This window comes from Octopus bimaculoides, chromosome 6 (assembly GCF_001194135.2).
Source record: "Octopus bimaculoides isolate UCB-OBI-ISO-001 chromosome 6, ASM119413v2, whole genome shotgun sequence".
NCBI lineage: Eukaryota > Metazoa > Mollusca > Cephalopoda > Octopoda > Octopodidae > Octopus > Octopus bimaculoides.
Window position 1 is genome coordinate 49644252 of NC_068986.1, and position 19555 is coordinate 49663806.

The 19555-nt window shown below is 39.0% G+C and overlaps 1 protein-coding gene across 1 annotated transcript in view; it reads right to left on the bottom strand.

The window, feature by feature from the left end:
- Positions 1-19555, bottom strand: part of LOC106875696 (zinc finger protein 407) — a 371441-nt gene that overhangs the window by 47305 nt on the left and 304581 nt on the right. Inside the window, exon 4 of the mRNA XM_052968722.1 lies at positions 12190-12287. The gene's annotated coding sequence lies outside the window, so the exon portion shown is untranslated. The remainder of the gene's footprint in view (positions 1-12189; positions 12288-19555) is intronic.

Here is a 19555-nt window from a genome sequence, read left to right on the forward strand (position 1 = left end):
CACACACATACATACATTACTGACAATCCCTTACTCAGCTACATACCACTGACCCTACGAAATACACATATACACACAGCAATAGCATTACAAACTCCTCTGCAGCTCAATACCCACAAACAATTACTTAAATCACTTCACCTTCATTACTGGAAATTCCAACCTTACTTCCTCTTTTGGTGATTAGTGTCAAGGGTCTGTGTGTGGAACAGATATGTGCTGTTGCTTAACACCGGGTCATCCCTGATCCAGAAGACCTATGATCAAAAGTGATCTAGCTGTGAGGCATCTGCCTTTTTTTTATGTCCTTTCATTTTTTTAAAAAATTATTATTCAGTGGCTACATAGTCCAATGTGTCCTCCTTGGTTCAGAATATGATTTGAGATAGATTTGGCTGTTATATCTAACAGGTGAAAAACCCCCCCACATAAAGACTCTTATGATGGTGTATGTGTGTGTGTGAGAGAGAGAGAGAGAGAGAGAGAGAGAGAGTGCAAAAGCCTTCCAAATGCCAGTGACATTTTTGTCACTGTGGCACATCAGCTAAATATCAACACTTCACAAAAATACGCAAAAAAGAAGAAGAAAAAAAAAAGAAACCCACACAGCAGTTTACAACCCAGTGCAAATCTGTTACGCATTGAGAAACACTAACAAAGAATAGATAGTTTACTATGCCATACACCTAAACATCACCAGTATCATGTAATCGTTTACAACACCTTAATAATTAAGACCCCACAACATCAAGAAAATACCAGCACACAACATCAAGAATACAACACACAAAACACCTAGGAAACACCACACACAAGAGAGAACACAACAACAACAACAACACTGCATAAAACATATTGTTTACTAGTGCTGCGAACAATGGGAATAACGGAATACATTTGCAGCTGATATTCTTTTTTACTTCTTTATGGATGAAAGGAGTAGCTGTGTATCTCCTCTGCAGTGAGACACCTGTTTCTGTCTCTCTGTCATACTTTAACTTTTCATCACCTGACATAAAGCCACTTTCCTCAACACTATTTCCTACACACCCTCTGTTGAGTGGGGTCTTGTAAGTTACTTGGGGATCTCGTTGGTGCTGATGTCACATAAAAATGCACCCAGTACACTCTGTGAAGTGGTTAGTGTTAAGAAGCGCATCCAGCCATAGAAAGCATGTCAAAGTTGACTTTTGAGCTTGGGCCCTTATCCTCAAGCTGGTCACAGATCCTGTCAAACCATTGAACATATGCCAGCATGGAAAACAGATGTTAATTGGTGAGGATGAAATGCAAAGCATAACCTATCAAGAATTAAGCTAAAAACTCAACACTAAAAAATGTGGTCAGCACCTGTTAATAATTAATCAAATTGACAATTGATTGCATTCCATCCTCTACTTGGGGGGGGGGTGATGAAATTTCAAGGGGAAGGGATCAATTGATGATATTGCCCAACTGCTGGACAAGTACTTTATTTTATTGACTCAGGAAAGGTGAAAAGTTAAGTTTTACATCAGCAAGATCATCATCACCATAATCATCATCCTTTAACCTTCATTTTCCACATTCGCCCTTCCTCACACCAATCACTTTACATTGTGTACTGAGTGCCTTAAATGTGGCACTGGCACGAGGAGTAATAAAAGCATAAATGATACATGACACGGGTAAAAGTGGGGGAATAAAGTTGGGTAAGAGGGGAATAAAGTTGATTATAAAGTTCTATATTTAAGAGATGAGGAATTATGTACATTATTTACATTATTTACATTTGACGGATATTTGTCCTCATCTTGTTTGTTGTTAACACAATGTTTCGGCTGATATACCCTCCAGACTTCATCAGATGTTATTATTATTATTATTATTATTATTATTATTATTATTATTCAGGTCACTGCCTGGAATCGAACTCAGAATCTTGGGGTTAGTAGCCCGCGCTCTTAACCACTATGCTATATGACCGGGCATATGGTGTAATGATTAAGAGTGCAAGCTACTAACCCCAAGATTCTGAGTTCAATTCCAGGCAGTGACCTTAATAATAATAATAATAATAATAATAATAATATCGAAAAACACCTTAAGAATGAGAACCCAGGTTCGAAATTTCCCCAAGACACTTGATGAAGGCTGGAGGGTATGTCAGCCGAAACGTGTAAACAAACAAGGACAAATATCCGTCAAATGTAAATAATGAACATAAATGAAATTTGACATGGACACACGACCACAGATTTGGGTTGGGTGATAAAGTCAGTTATATCAACCCACAGTACTTGACTGGTACTTTATTGCACTGACCTATAAAAACTGAAAGGCAATTAGAACGTTGGCAAGGTTTGAACTTAGACTATATATGTATGTAACTATAGCTCCTTGGCAAATAATTTTGTCTGCATCTGTTTCACAGAAGAACATCATTGTCGCTTCAGAAGATAAAATAATAATAAAAAAAAAAAGTGGGGATAAGTGGTATGTGAAGATCTATACAGAAACTGAAGATATCGTTAATAGAGGTCAATTGAGAGCATTTTTCCAAAGTCCAGTAGTGGAAAAGGTGAGGGCAAGACGAAGAAGAAGACGACATATAAGAACCATTAGAATCGACAGAGGAAAATCAACAACATCCGCTCACTCCTCTTATTTTTTTTTTCTCCATCTAACCTCTCTCACGCACACATAAATCAACCATGTCTATATATTATCAGGCTTTTCTTACTTTGTGCACATGCACAGCATGCATTTGAGTATGTGCATGAGTGAGTGCGTGCATGCTTGTGTGTGTGTGTGTGTGCATGTGAGAGCAAGAGAGAGCGAGAGAGAGAGAGAACGTGCATGCGTGTATCAACATTATTAGTGTTACAGGAAGGAAAAAATTTTCCAGGATAAAGACAAGCAAGTGTATATGCAAATGCATGTGCATGCTTGCCTATATACACACGTGTGTGTGTGTGTGTGTGCGTGTGAGAAGATAAAGTGACGCTACATTATCATAATAGCTAAAAGGTAAAGGGAGACAGGTGGTGGTGGTGGTGATGAGATGGAATAAAGGTCCAGGGCAAGGAAGAAGGATTGAAGGTAGCAAAGCTATAGAATCAATGAAGTCAGGTGTCCATGACATATCAATGGCATGACTGACAGTATCTGCTGTCATTTCACTATCTTCACTTTAGAATAAGAGCAAACAGCGCTCATATAAGAGAGGAAAAGAGAGAGCTAATGTAATGTGTGTGCATGTGTGTGTATATGTGTTTGCATGTGTGTGAGTGGACATATGTATATGCGTGTCTGCACGTGTGTGCAAGTGTGTGTGTATATATGTGTATATGCATGTATAAGCATGTGTGTGTATGTATGTATGCATATATATATAACACTAAATAGCACCAGTATCTTCACACTTCACACCATTAAACTAGGCACCTCATGTTTCAGAGCACCAGACCCTAGAATAAACACACCATAGGGACCTTATCTCTACATCTCCGAGGTGAGGTACTTGTAGCAGCAGCAGCACTAGCAGAAGACAATAACAGCAGCAATTAGCCAGTGTCTATTCTCTCACTCCAGTAAAGAGTGACGTCAAAGAGATTTGCACATCGACATGACACATAAACCACCAACTTCAACACGACCAAAATATGTAGATCAACCTGAAATATCTTCCTATTAATTCCACTTAACCCCTCATACATTTGTGCCAAAATATCTTGTACTCCTGCAGACTTAACAACAATACAAAAACCTTCTGACTTGAAAAAAAGGCTAAATTTTTACAATGTACAGTCTAAATGGGAATAAATTTTTCTGTTTTAGGCACAAAGCCAGCAATTTTCAAGGTACAGAGAGTAGTCGACCTCAAAACTTGACTTGCACTTTGTTATCAATCTTGGAAGGATGAAAGGCAATGTTGACCTTGGAGGAATTTGAACTCAAAATGGAAAGAAATCATGTTTTTTGATATTTTAGCAATTCTGCCAATTTGAAGAGTTCTGATTAAAGACAGAAAGCTAATTTTTAGAGAGAGAGAGAGGGTGGGAGGAAGAAAGAAAAGTGTGTGCATGTGTGTGAGCAACAGAGTTAATACAATAGACAGAGAGGTAATGTAATAGATGTTCTCTGAACACAACAGGCACACAATTGAATTGATCCATAATAAATGGCTAGCGATAATTTTATTAACATATGCTATCTATTAAAAGCAAAAAAAAAAATGACATAATATTGACTGGTGTTATTAATAGTTAGCACCAGGTTGATCCTAATCAAGCAGATCTATGCAGAAATGAGCTCCAACAGTGACAGTCCAGTCTGTTTACAGATAAGTAGAACAACACTAATATATCATTACAATTTTTTTAAAAAAGTGTGGCTTGAGGGAGATTTCGCTGCTATTTCTAATTAGTTGGATAAACATGTAGAGCAGTGGTTCTCAACCTGGGTCCATATAAGATTTTATTTTTGTGGGGTGAGGTCCTTGCAAGCAAAATAGTAAATTGGGGATCCATAATAATATTTTAAAGATCCCTGAAGAAAATTTTGCTTTACATGTACTTATTGTAAGAAACAGCTAATGGAATAGGAGAAAAGGACAAGTATGAAATTTAAAGAGAGCATGTTAGATAGATTGAAAAGAAATCTCTGCATGGTCAATTTTGGAGAGCCACTGAAGATGTATCATCATCATCATCATCATCATCGTTTAACGTTCGCTTTCCATGCTAGCATGGGTTGGACGATTTGACTCCAATCTGATTTGGCAGAGTTTTTACAGCTGGATGCCCTTCCTAACGCCAACCACTCCGAGAGTGTAGTGGGTGCTTTGTGGCACAAAATCCTGGACTTGGCTAAGAAAAAGGGCAATTAAAAAAAGAAACAGAGAGTCTAATTGTAACAGCCAAGGATCAAACGATAAAAGCAAACAACTTGAGGGAAAACGTATATGGGAAGTATGTGTCAGAAAAATGTAGAGTCTGACAAAGTTGGAAGAAGACAGTGACATACATTGTTGCAGAATGTCCCAAGTTGACAAAGGAAGAATATAAGAAATGGAGGCATGACCAAATAATAAAAGTTTTACACTGGAAGCCTTGCCAGAAATGGGGATTTGAAGTTGGAGACACAAAGTGTGAACACTGGGTTGAAAGAGGGCTGGAGACAGAGAATTCTAAGATTATGTGGGACTCTCCTTTTCAAATGGACAAGAAGTTAGAAAATAATAGACCAGACATAACAATAATAGGCAAGGACAAACAAAGTTGTTAATACGTTCAAATTTTGGCACAAGGCCGGCAATTTTGGAAGATGGGGTAAGTCAATTACACTGACCCCAGTGCTTAACTGGCACTTACTTTAGCAAGCCTGAGAGGATGAAAGGCGAAGTTGACTTGGGCAGAATTTGAACTCAGAATGTAAAGACAGATGAAATGGCACTAAGCATTTTGCCCAGTGTGCCAATGAATATGCCAGCTTGCCAACTTAATAATGATGATGATTTCTCTTATTTGGCACAGGAGTATATCAGATGGGGGGGGGGGGGACAATACAAAGGCAGTTTACAGTTTGAGGGGGGTTTACGTAAAAGATGAGAAGAAAGAGAAAAGACAGAGAAATGAGATTAAAGTATATAAAGTATACAAAATATGATGCAGTTCTCTTGATACAGGAGAATTTCCACCTAGAGCTAACCAAGGAACCCCACAGATCCAGTATAGGACATAAGTGATCCCCTAACTGTTGTTCTTCAATCTACAGGTGTGTACTTAGAGCAGGTTCATTCACATTCAGCCTTTTTGCCACAATCAGTCAAGGGCTTCATCACTCCAGAAGAGTCACTGAGAGAAAGAGAGAGAGAGAGAAAGAGCGAGTGAGTGAGAGAGGGCACTTCACTCTTCACCTTCACTTGCCTTTCCAAGTGGAACTTAGGTTTGACCAAGGAGGAAAATGTCTGTCCTCAACACTTTCAGTCTTGTCAACCACATAATGTCACTTGCCACAGTCATTAAACACAGGAACACCAACATGCCTTACCTTGTTAAAGGTAGGCGACCAGGCAATCCTCAGAATGGACTCAGTTTGATAGATTTGTCCAATGTGCAACAACAGCATTTCAACAAGTCAAACATGCTCAGAGCACAAAGTCAGTAATTTTAGGAGAATAGAGACTATTTCAACCCCAGTTCTTAACTGGTACTTTATTTTATTGACTCCTGAAAGGATGAAAGGCATGTTGACCTCAACAGGATTTCAACTTAGAACATAAAGAGCTGTAGAGAACAACACAAGATTTTTCTCTGATACTTAGGATTCTACCAATTCCCTACCCTTGGTTATTTCTAATTTTTTTTGGACAAAACCTGTCACCTTGACTGTCCCATCTGTTGTCCTTCAGTCATGCAATGTGGCCAGCCCTTCTATATTTGTTCTCTTTGATGGTTCCTATGATGTATTGACTCTCATGTGCTGGTGAATCCAGGCAATGGCTTTCTTGTGATGCTGAACATGGATGGAATAGATACTAAGACAATAGACATGGTCAAGAGGCTGACCAAAGATAAGATGGCAAGGTGATTTCATCCACTACCTATGGCCTACATGGGATTGACTAGCCAGAGGCGGACAGGAGCGGAAGGAGTCCAGGGAGGGGTTCCTCTTTCAGGAAGTGATGAAGCCATGGTTGATGTTGAGGTACAAAACCAGAAGTTTTGGAGGAATGGGTCAATTAAATTAAACTTAGTACTGGACTTTTATTTTTTTTTTCTAACTTGGAAGGCTACGGAAATAGGCAAGGGCAAAGATGACTTCTGAGGCATTTGAACTCAGCATATAGAGAATAAAAAGAAAATGCCACAAGGCATTTTATCTGAGGCACTAACAATTCTAATAATGATTTCAAATAACACAGACACAAAGCCACAAATTAAAGAGGAGGGGTGGAGAAGTAAAGTTGATTATATTGATCCCATTCACAACTATTTATAACAACAACAACAATAAATCTTTTCTTTTAGATTTCATTCTTATATTTTTATAAACAAATCCTATCATTTGACTGAATCAAAATATCAGTAGAATAAAAATAAAATAAACAAACAATAGCTATAACAACAACAATCCTGACTACTACTAGCTCCTCTACCACTAAGAACAAAAGCAATTGCTATACTATAATTAGCAGCACAATAATTCCTAAATAAACAATCACTACTACAATGAGCATGACCAACCTCTATGACTCCCTCTGCTGCCCACCCACGACACCCCCACCTCTGCTGTAATAAATACCATAATGATCCTTATCACAAAAACACCCACCACCACCACCTCAACCACCACTGTCATTACCACCATCATCATGATCACTGCAATGAAAACAACTATAACCTACAACCACCAAAACGAATACTATAACAAGCTATCGATGGTGGCAGGGAGTACCTCCACAAAATAACAGCTTAATCTCTTTATTTTAATATTGCCTTTCTTTTCTCACAATACTAGTAAGAAACTCTCAAGAGAGTTGAACAGTTGAGGCCCTTCAGAGAAGAATCACCCTGTTCAGGAGAGGGTTTCAACTTCTTACACTCTAAGGAGGGGGTGCAGTATTCAAGTCACAACTCTTGGGTGCCCTCTTGCTGAAACTTTCTAGCCACTTGAACATTGGAGACCTGTACATTTAAACCACATGGAGATATGATCGAGCTGGAGCACCTCTGCTGCATTTGCTTCAGAATTGTATACTATTATAAACAGTCGGCACAGTATGGCCTAATGGTTAAGAAGATAACATCATAACTATGCCATCTGGGGTTCAATCCCACTGTGTGGCATTTTGGGCAAGAAAGACTCCTTTCTACCAGTCTCAGGCTGACTTCTAGCTTGTGAGTGAGAATGGGTGGATGGACGCTGTATAGATACTTGTCAGATGGATTGTGTCTGTAATTTAAAAGGTAGAGCCTTTCCACAAGCATACTGTGTGTGAAGTGAGTCAACCTAGGAACTGCATTTACGGTGCATATGTTCCTGGAATACACCCAATTTGCCTTAACATTTTAAGAATCAGATTACTATGCGAAATGTAATGCCTATTTATTCGCATTGTTTTCTAAAAATTCATCATCTTCATCATTTAGTATGTTTTCCATGCTAGCATGGATAAGACAGTTTGACTGGGGCTGGTAAGCTGGAGAGCTGCACCAGGATCCAGTCTATTTTGACTTGGTTTCTATGGCTGGATGCCCTTCTTAATGCCAACCACGCCACAGAAAGTACCAGGTTCCAGTCTGTATTGGCTTGGTCTCTATGGCTAGATGCACTTCCTAATGCCAACCGCTCCACAAAGTGTACCAGGCTGCAATCTGTTTCAGCTTGGTTTCTATGGTTGGCTGCCCTTCCTAACGCCAACGCCACCAAGTGTACAGTGTCTTTCACATGTCACCAGCACTGACCACAACTATGATTTCACTTAGCTCAAAGTGTCTTCTCAAGCACAGAAAATCACCAAAGGTCTCAACCACTGGTCATCACCTCTGTGAAACTCAACACCAAAAGATCACACTTCACCACCTTGTCCCACATCTTCTTCCACAGGTCCCTCCACAGTTAGAGATATTTTGAAATAATCGTAGCTTCGATGTGATTGTTTATTTTTAGAATGACATTGCAGGGTAGGTATGAAAGGCCAGACCTCGATAGTTTTAGCATAAAGCAGTTTGAATATTTGGGTCCAATATGGCCAGTTTAAATGCTAAAGGGTCAAATGTCATTAAAATAAAAACCACATTAGATGATGTAGGCACAGGAGTGGCTGTGTGGTAAGTAGCTTGCTTACCAACCACATGGTTCCGGGTTCATTCCCATTGCGTGGCATCTTAGGCAAGTGTCTTCTCCTATAGCCTCGGGACAACCAAAGCCTTGTGAGTGGATTTGGTAGACGGAAACTGAAAGAAACCTGTCGTATATAGGTATTTATATGTATGTGTATATGTTTGTCCCCCCAACATCGCTTGACAACCGATGGCGGTGTGTTTACGTCCCCGTAACTTAGCGGTTTGGCAAAAGAGACTGATGGAATAGGTACTAGGCTTACAAAGAATAAGTTCTGGGGTCGATTTGCTCGACTAAAGGTGGTGCTCCAGCATGGCCGCAGTCAAATGACTGAAACAAGTAAAAGAGAGTATATAGATGCAGTAAAGTGCTTCTAGAAAAGACAGGATGGTTACAAGTATAAAAAGCTTTTTGATTATATATAGGTCAGCAACGGTCAGGGTTGGTCTAGGGTTAAAATGTAACACCAACAACTACTGTAAAACAAACATCTCCATGACAATAACCTCACCGCTCCTACCATGACCAATGCTATCTACAACAGTAATAAGTATCGTATCACCAATATAATTGTCATAAAACCCTACCACCACCACCACTATTACTACAACTACCACCATCATCACTATTAGTACTACTACTACTACTACGATAAGCATTATACTGACCCCCACTACTGTAATAACTCATACTATCGACCACTATGGCTATTCCTCCCATGACCACCAGTACTACTACTACTACTACTACTACTAAAGCCTCAACCACAGCTACTGCAGAGTATACTCTAATGGATACTGCTACTACTACAATAACCCTCATCCTCATAAATACTGACACCACCACAACCATTATAACAACTACAAGGATTGTTATGGTCACTACTACCACAAAAACTATTCTACCACCACCACCACCACCACCACCATCATAACACTTACAACTACTATCATAAGCAACATTATTATTATTATTATGAAAATCACTGCCGCCACCAGCACTACCATTTTCCAGATCAATTTCAAACAAGTCAGACACGGGATTTTTCATTTATTACAAGTGACAGGATTAGTTACAAGACACACACACAGGCACACATGCCTACACCTTGTGTATTAAGACACGGAATACCAGACACACATCCATATACACCTTTATACAAATATACTCTCACATAACACACACACACACTGACCTAGTAATCCACTTTACACAACAACAACAACACAGACACACACACACCAGATGTAAAACAGAGCAGTCACAGTCAGCACATGTCATATGTATACACTAATATAAGCTGTCCCCTTCATTCTACGCTGCCAATGCAGACTCACTTGCACGTGCAGACACCTCGCACAACAGCATACATCATCATCATCATCATCATCACACACACACGCACACATATCACATGCATACACATACTCACAAAGATACAGCAAATACAAATTCACACAACATACACCACACATAATTGCATACACCAGGCAGTACACATTCACCAAACACACACACATGTATCACACACACACACATACATACATACATACATACAAACGTACAGCAAATACAAAGATCAGACAACACATGTGTGTCTGTACAGATTATCATACAAACACACACACACACACACACATCACATGCATACACATACTCACAAACGTACAGCAAACACAAATTCACACAACATACACCAGGTATACACATACATCAAACACATACACATGTATCACACACATACATATACATACAAACATACAGTAAAAATACAAAACTCACACAACATACATGTGTCTGTACAGATCATCATACAAACACACACACACACACGCACACACATACAAACATACACCAAACGCAAATTTACATAACATACACACGTCCTTACACTCACACTACACACATACACCATCCCATGATAACACCCAAATACATATACACGCAAAGATATACACACACAATGCTAATACACAAAACTGCATGCACTCACACAAGCATCACAACACTACACACACACACACACACACACACACAATATAGCACATTACACCGTACGCACAAATGCAGAGCACAGCACACAACTACAGTCACACACCACCACCACCACCACCATCGCCACCACATCACAGTGGCCATCAATCAATCCCAAAGCCATAAATTTATCAAGCAAAGATAAACGCCATTTTTATATGCTCCATAGTGAAACTAGAGTTAGTAGTGGTAGTAGCAGTGGTAGCAATGATGGCAGTGATGATGATGGTGATGATGATGATAGCAGTGATGGTGGTGGCTATAATGATGATGATGGTGGTAGTGATACTGATGATGATTATGGTGTAATGGTTGTGGCGGTGTTGGTGGTATAGTGGCAGCGTTAGCAATTATTTAGTAGAGGTAATTGTTGTTGTAAGTAGTAGTAGTAGTAGCAGTACTAGTAGTTGTAATTTAGTAGTGATGGCTAATGTGGTAGTAAATTTAAGAGGTGGTCATGGTGCTTTCTACGGCATTATTGCTACTGTGATAGTGATTGTAGGTGGTGATGGTGTTGGTGTTGGCTATGGTGATAATAAAAGTAGTGGAGATTACATTGGTAGTGACTGTAAAAGTAGTTAATAATAATATCTGTGGTAGTGATTCTAGAGAAGTGACTATAAGCAGTGTTGTAGTAATTGCCATAGTGATTACAGAGGTCATAGTCGTACTTGGTGGTAGTAGTAATAGTAGCAATTATTGCTTAACTCCTGGAGAAAATCCAAATTGAGCAGGACCTGTAATCAAAGACACAAAAACCGGTGCAGTTTTGGCCATATGGTTAAGAAGCTTGTTTCCCAACCATGTGTTCTTAGGTTCAATCACACTGGGTGGCACCCTGGGCAAACGTCTGGGATTATAGTCCCAGGTTCAAACAAAGCCTTGAGAGTGGATTTGGTAGATGGAAGGGGGTACTATTCAAGAAGAGTGGTCCCGGTGTGCGCACTCGCACTTCCACGCTAGCTAGTCGTGACTAGTTGATCCTACAACAACTATCTAGCGTGAATGCACATATGCACAAAACATGTAAACAAAGTAAATAAAACAGTAAATAATTTTTTTTTGTAGAATCTTCCCCCATCTTAAAACGTCGTAAAAAAATTATTTACTTTGTTTAGAAAAAACGGTAAATTTTCAGATTAACATCCGCACGATTTTCACTAGGGTGTTAGGGTTAGTGTTTTAGGGTCAGGGTTAGGGTTAAGGTTAGGGTTTAGGGTTATGGTTAAGGTCTTAGGGTTAGGGTTAGAGAGATGAATAAGAAGAGCAACAAAAACAACAGAAAAAAAATTGCGAGAGGTCTTTTAGAACTGGGAAAGTACTTACTGGTTAGAGGCTGATGACAATCAGAGCTTCAAGAATGGGAGCACCAAATGCTTGAGGGAAATCACCACCACACAGATATCCTCCCAACGATGTACCACCTGTAAGAAGAAACAATAAAAGTAATAATAATAACAATGATAATAATAATAATAATAATAATAATAATAATAAGAGCACTCAGAGAGCGCAAACCTCTGCCAAGGCAACACCAACGTCCTCTCAACAATTAGCTGGAGATGATTTTTAAAATGAGAATATCTGAAATATACTTGACTGCTTTTACAAAAGAGAATGCTAAAAATGAACCTAACTGCTTTCAAAAATTAAGTTAAAAAACAGGAAAAATAATCCAGAATCCTTGTCCGGTGCCAAATTGATCTCAAAATCTAATCAGTTTGTGCCAATCATGAGGCCAAACAACCCTGGAAGTTTCATCCGAATCCATCCAGCGATTCTTGAGATATCTTGTCCACGGACAAACAAACAAACAAACATGACTGATAACAGTAACTCCGCCTTCGCTAAGGCAGAGGTAATAATCTTGGCATCTTAAGGTTACTTGTTGTAGCCTGATGTTAGGATTTTTTCTTCTCCAACAGTCTAATCTGTTGAGTGTATATAATAATAATAATAATAATAATAATAATAATCATAATAATAATAATAATAATAATGGTTTCAAATTTTGTTACAAGGCCAGCAATTTTGGGGCAGGGAATAAATTGATTAAATCAACCCCAACATTTACCGGTACTTATTTTAGCGATCCCGAAAGGACAACAGTTAAAGTCAACCTCAGCAGAATCTGAACTCAGAACATAAAGATGGACAAAATGTCACTAAAAATTTTGCCTGGCATGCTCTGCCAGCTCACCGCAATAATAATAATAATAATAATAATAACAATAACAATAACAATAACAATAACAATAACAATAATAATAATAATAATAATAATAATGCTGGTTTAAAATTTTGGCACAAGGCCAGCAAATTTGGGGGAGGGGATGAATTCATTAAATCGACACCAGCATTCACCTGGTACTTATTCTATCGACCCTGAAAGGGTGAAAGGCAATGTCAACCTAAACAGAGTTTGAACTCAGAGTGTAAAGATAGACAAAATGCTGCAAAGCAATTTTGCCAGCTGTGCTAACCATTCTGCCAATAACGATAGAGACCATCACCACCATTACCAAGAGCCAACAAAAGAAGCTTCTATATGGTGACTTAATAGGCAAAATAATAGGCAATTCTTTCTCCCAAATCAAACTTTATCATTTAAAAAACACATAGGCGTAGGGGTGGTTGTGTGGTGGGTAGCTTGCTTACCAACCTCATGGTTCCGGGTTCAGTCCCACTGCGTGGCACCTTGGGCAAGTGTCTTCTACTGTAGCCTCGGGCCAACCAAGGCCTTGTGGGTGAATTTGGTAGACAGAAACTGAAAGAAGCCTGTCGTATATATGTATATATATCTATATCTATCTATCTATATATACATATATATACACATATATATGTGTGTGTGTGTGTGTGTGTGTGTGTGTATGTATGTGTGTATGTGTTTGTCCCCCCAACATCGCCTGACAACCGATGCTGGTGTGTTTATGTCCCCATGACTTAGTGGTTCGGCAAAAGGGAGACCGATAGAATAAGTACTAGGCTTCCAAAGAATAAGTCCTGGGATCGATTTGCTCGACTAAAGGCAGTGCTCCAGTATGGCCACGGTCAAAAGACTGAAACAAGTAAAAGAGTAAAAGAGTAAAGAGAGAAGGCAGAGGCCATATGGGATAATAAATCTTAAATAAATGTTTGTAAAACCAACAGGTTGGTCATATCTGGAATGCCAGTGACCATACATTTGTAGAGTCAAGACCAACTTGGGGCTAAAAATATCGAACATCGTCATCATCATAGTCATCACTATCAACAATAACAGCACCATTGGCATCACTGAAATGTAAACAGCAATACAGTAATAATCAATGTTTCTAGCCACCTCTCAATAGAAAAGACATCAAGAACTGTCTCTCCTGTTCTCCCAACACAAAGCATCATCTGACATGTGCAAAAGTTGGGATGCTCCAGCAGAGGCTAACCTACAGGGAATGTGTTTCTAGTTAGACTAGCCTTCACCATTCATCACCGTCAATATCGATATGCTTTTCTTTATCTATTCACAATCACCACCAATACAGACTCGTTATTAAAATCTCCTCCTCGTTATTATCAGTAGTAGCATCAAGAAAAGCAATCAGTGAGAAGCTTAGCGAGAAAATCCCTCCAAGTTGCTAAAATGTGAGATTCAAAGTGTAATGGGTGCAAATTGCCATGGCAGCAGCACTATGGAAGTTACATTATTTCTGGCAAAAAGCAAGAGTTTTCTTTCTCTATTCTGCATTGCTGTTGAAGGTTGAAGGTAAACATGGTCAAGAAAGACAGAAGAGAGAGAGAGAGAGAGAGAGAGAGGGAAAACTGGGGTAAGAGGAATAAAGGAGACAATAACAAAGAGAACAAGAGTGATAAGAAAGAGAAAGAGTGAGAGAGAGAAAGTGAGAGTGAGTGATAGACAGCTACATGTTGTTTGTTGGTAAAGAGATTGAATATAAGACAGCAGGAAGCGTGATGGGAAAAGACAGAATAATGAAAATAAAAAACAAAAGGTGTCAACAATGTGTGATAGAGGAGAGAGTAATGAGAGACAGCGAGTGAGGGATACTAATAAAGATAAGAGAGAGAGAGAGAGAGAGAGCAAAGAATTTCAACAAATGATAGGAGAGAGAGAAAATGCATGATATATAGCGATGGTTCTCAACCATTTTTTCCCTAAGGGCCACTTTGATTCTAGCTTTACTCTACTGGATCCCTATAGCTATTCGGTGTTTAAAAAGAATCATGTTTTTATGATTAAAGTATTGTTAAGAATTATATTGAAAAAATTGTTAAAATATTTTGTATATTGTAGAAGTATAAACCAATTCATTGCAAATAAACTCCAACAGCAAAACCTTATATGAACCTCCAGAGAATCACTGAAAAATAACAGTAAAAAAGGGTCTGAAAACAGACGGCTGTGTGGTAAGTAGCTTGCTTACGAACCACATGGTTCCGGGTTCATTCCCACTGCGTGGTACCTTGGGCAAGTGTCTTCTACTATAGCCTTGGGCTGACCAAAGCCTTGTGAGTGGATTTGGTAGACAGAAACTGAAAGAAGCCTGTCGTATGTGTGTGTGTATGTGTTTGTCCCCCCAACATCACTTGACAACCAATGCTGGTGTGTTTCCGTCCCCATAACTTAGCAGTTCGGCAAAAGAGACCGACAGAATAAGTACTAGGCTTCCAAAGAATAAGTCCCGGGGTCGATTTTCTCGACTAAAAGTGGTGCTCCAGCATGGCCGCAGTCAAATGACTGAAACAAGTAAAAGAGTATATCCCACACAACCCCTGCCAGGATGGAAAACAGATATTAAATAATGATGATGATGATGTCATAAAAGGAAATACATAAACCAACATTTCTATCCACTTGGAATACTCAGCACTGCCAACATATATTGTCACATATCCTAAGCAATGCAGAATTCTCTGCAGCACACACCATCTGATTGCACTTATACCCACATTTCCTCTCAGCCCATTCATGTCCTGTTGATTGTATGCACTAACAATACACATCTAGTGGAACATGTTTGCTTCATTCCTTTCCAGCCTTTGCAAATATTCTGGATTCAATGATTGTGCATATGCATGTAGTGTGTGTGTGTGTGTGTGTGTGTGTTTACCCCTTTAGTATTCAGGTTACTCTATCAAACGCTGTGCTTATTCAATTTACATTATTTTGAATTAATAAAGCGTAATAATTATCATAGCTTTCAGATTTTAATGATGTGATTGTTTAGTTATAGAATGACATTGTAGAGTAAGTGTGAGAAGCCAGAACCAGTCAGCTTGAACCTAAAACAGATAGAATATCTGGGCCGGATAAGGCTGGTTTAAATGCTAAAGGGTTAATTCTAATAAACTGTGGGGTCCCTGCTGGAGGTTTCCTTCCTTACAAAGTGTGCCAAGAACCAGTCAACATGCTCCAGAATACTGATGAATAGCAGAAAATTATAAGTAACACATATGGGAGAGAAAAAAAAACAAAACAAACTGGCTGAACTGGCGATCAAACCTATATCACAGAAAGTAATGGTAAGAACCTTTTTGCCAGAAGCTTTACTATTATCGTATGGTACTTTGCTTGTACATTCCACCAAGCAGAGTCCAATTAACAGTGTATGCACAGACAAACACCCATGCATATATACAGTGTGTGTATAGAGTACTAGCAGAGTAACAAATATATAGGAAGTGAATCCAGTCATAGAAGCTATGCCAAAATTGAGACAATAGAATACAATGCAGTGTTATACTTTTATAGTGAATTATTGAAATGTAAGTAAACTTTTGATGAAATATATTTGAAAAAAAAAAAAAAAGTTAGAATAATTACTGTGACTAAAATTCAATTAATTGGCCAATAATTGAAGTGCCTTATTTTCTGGGCCTCCTCAAACTCTATTGTACTTCCCAATCCATGGCAGCATGGAAGATGGATGTCAAATGATGATGAGGATGATGATGAACAGTTCGTGGATTACATCCAAGAAGACTAAAGCTCAAAACGAAATTCAGTTATATATTCTTTTCTTCTTTTATTTGTTTCAGTCATTTGACTACGGCCATGCTGGAGCACTGCCTTTAGTTGAACAAATCGACCCCAGGACTTATTCTTCGTAAGACTAGTACTTATTCATTCTATTGGTCTCTTTTGCCGAACTGCTAGGTTATGGGGATGCAAACATACCAACACCGGTTGTCAAGTGATGGTTGGGGGTGGAGGACAAACACAGACACACAAACATATACATATATATATATATATATGATGGGCTTCTTTCAGTTTCCGTCTTCCAAATCCACTCACAAGGTTTTGGTCAGCCCAAGGTGCCACACAGTGGGACTGAACCCAGAACATTGTGGTTGGTAAGCAAGCTACTTACCACACAGTCACTCCTCCTATACCTACATATATATATATATATATATATATATATATATACACACACACGCACACACACATATATACATACATTTATGCATTTGTTTTGCAAGCTTCCTGATGTGGAAGCATATGTTGAAACAGATATGTGCACAGATATCATTATCATCCGTTATTCATTTAATATCTTTTTCCATGCTAGCATGGCTGGGATGAGAATTGATTTTGAAACAGGATTTTAAAGCTAGATGCTCCCCCTGTTGCCAATCCTCTCACCTACTTTGCAGGCAAGGGTTTTTTTAAAAAATTTCCTGAGTCTTCAAAAGCACAGAACAACCAGTCATAATGTTGATAAAGAACATCGGCGTCAGCACTTGGAGTTAAACAAAATATCAGCTTTCATGTACATTTGCAACAATGCACACACATGCACATGCATGCATGCACGTAAGACAGGTTTAATACAGGCTTTGTCTGCCAAATTCACTCACTAACTATTGAGCAGCTGAGGGCGACAGTAAAAGACACCCAAGGTGCCGACAGAAACGTCAATAAATGAAATTTAATAAAACATGTGTGTGCATGTGCATACGTATGCATACACACATTTGAAATTGGTAATGCAATTACTCATCATGTGACAGACACACAGGTTGGTTCCCATGGAAGGACTAATTCACCTTTCTGTCATTTAGGCCTAAGCTCATAAATTTCTTACACGCACACACACACACACACACAGAAATCCACACCCACTCATGCGCATGCACACACACACACTAAACATGATAACATCCAGGAACTATTGAGGACACAACTCCTTCTTGTCTTTCCTTTTTCATTTCTCCCCTTCCAACAATTTTTCATTAAGTCAGCACATGTTTGTTTACTAGAAATAAATCAATGCATCCTAACAGTTTGTTTGATGAATTCTTCAAATCTTCAACATGTGTGAGTGTCACAGAAAAGCTACAGTAGCTGCTGCCACTGCTGCAGTCAAAATGTGCACACAACTGGTTTTAAACAGGTGATTTTAACATCATCTCTACTACTGCATGGACTTATGCAATTTTTCCTCCTCGTGTGCAAGCATTAGCATATACCTGGTGCCCTTACACAATCCACTCTCGATGGAGAGGCAAGAAGCCATTGAGCTTTTCAATGCTAAGTACTTAAGGGCCAGCCACATAATGGTATGGCAACAATCAATCATAGCAGCAAAGAAAGCCCCACTTATTTAGAAATATCCTTTTCCTTCATATTGTCTTATCCAATATTGTCCTATCTTAACCCACTGTTTTTACCCCTCTCTTTGTGAGTGACTCTCTCTTTCTCCCTCTTTCTTGCTGTAACTTTGCTACTTGTATACATACACACACACACACACACACACACACACACTCACACACTGTGGACAGGTAGGCCCTGTGGAACATTATTTCCTGCAGACTTCAGACTTTTCAAATGTTTCAAAGTGAAAGGAACAGGGAATACAGCCAACAAATTCTTGCCAAACGCTAACTCCCTTGTTCCACAACCATCCCCCCACACGTGTGCACACACACACTACTATTTTCACTTTCATTTACACATTAACATGTGTGTTTGTGAGTGTGTGGTTGTGTACCTTTGTGTGAACATGCACAAGCATTTATCTGAATATAGCCACATGCATGCGTATGTATGTATGTATGTATGTGCATGTATCTGTTTGTGTATATGCCTGTGTCTGTGTATATGTGAGAACACAATGTATGTTTGAGTGTGTGTGTGTGTGTATATATATATATATATATATATATATATATATATATATATATATGCCTGTTTGTGTATGTGAACTTGTGCTTTTGTCTGTGTGCCCATGTGTATGTACAGATGTGCAACTGTGCTTGTGTGTGTGTACATGTGCCTGAGTGCATGCATTATACCAGAAGAATGCGGTTATGTAGGAGTGTGTGTGGAGCAAGCACATGAAGACACCCTGGGGTAGATGAGTTAAACAACAACAAAAGCACCAGCAGCAGTAGCAGTGGCAGCAGCAAGCTGACAAGTTTACAATGGTAAGCAGTTGCCGCCAACCAACGTTATAGAAAGAATCAGCCACGAGTGGACGGTCTGGATCTTTACAATTCACAACTCGGAAGAAGTTGAAGAAGGATGGAATGATAGTAAAGAGGGACAATGGAGAGAAGTCTGAGAGAGAGAGAGAGAGAGAGAGAGAGAAAGAGGAGAGTGGGGGGAGAGGGAGTAGTGTGTTGAAGTCTTCGAGAGAGAAATAAAAAGATAATTGGTAAGTTTGGAAGAAAAGGAAAAAGCAGT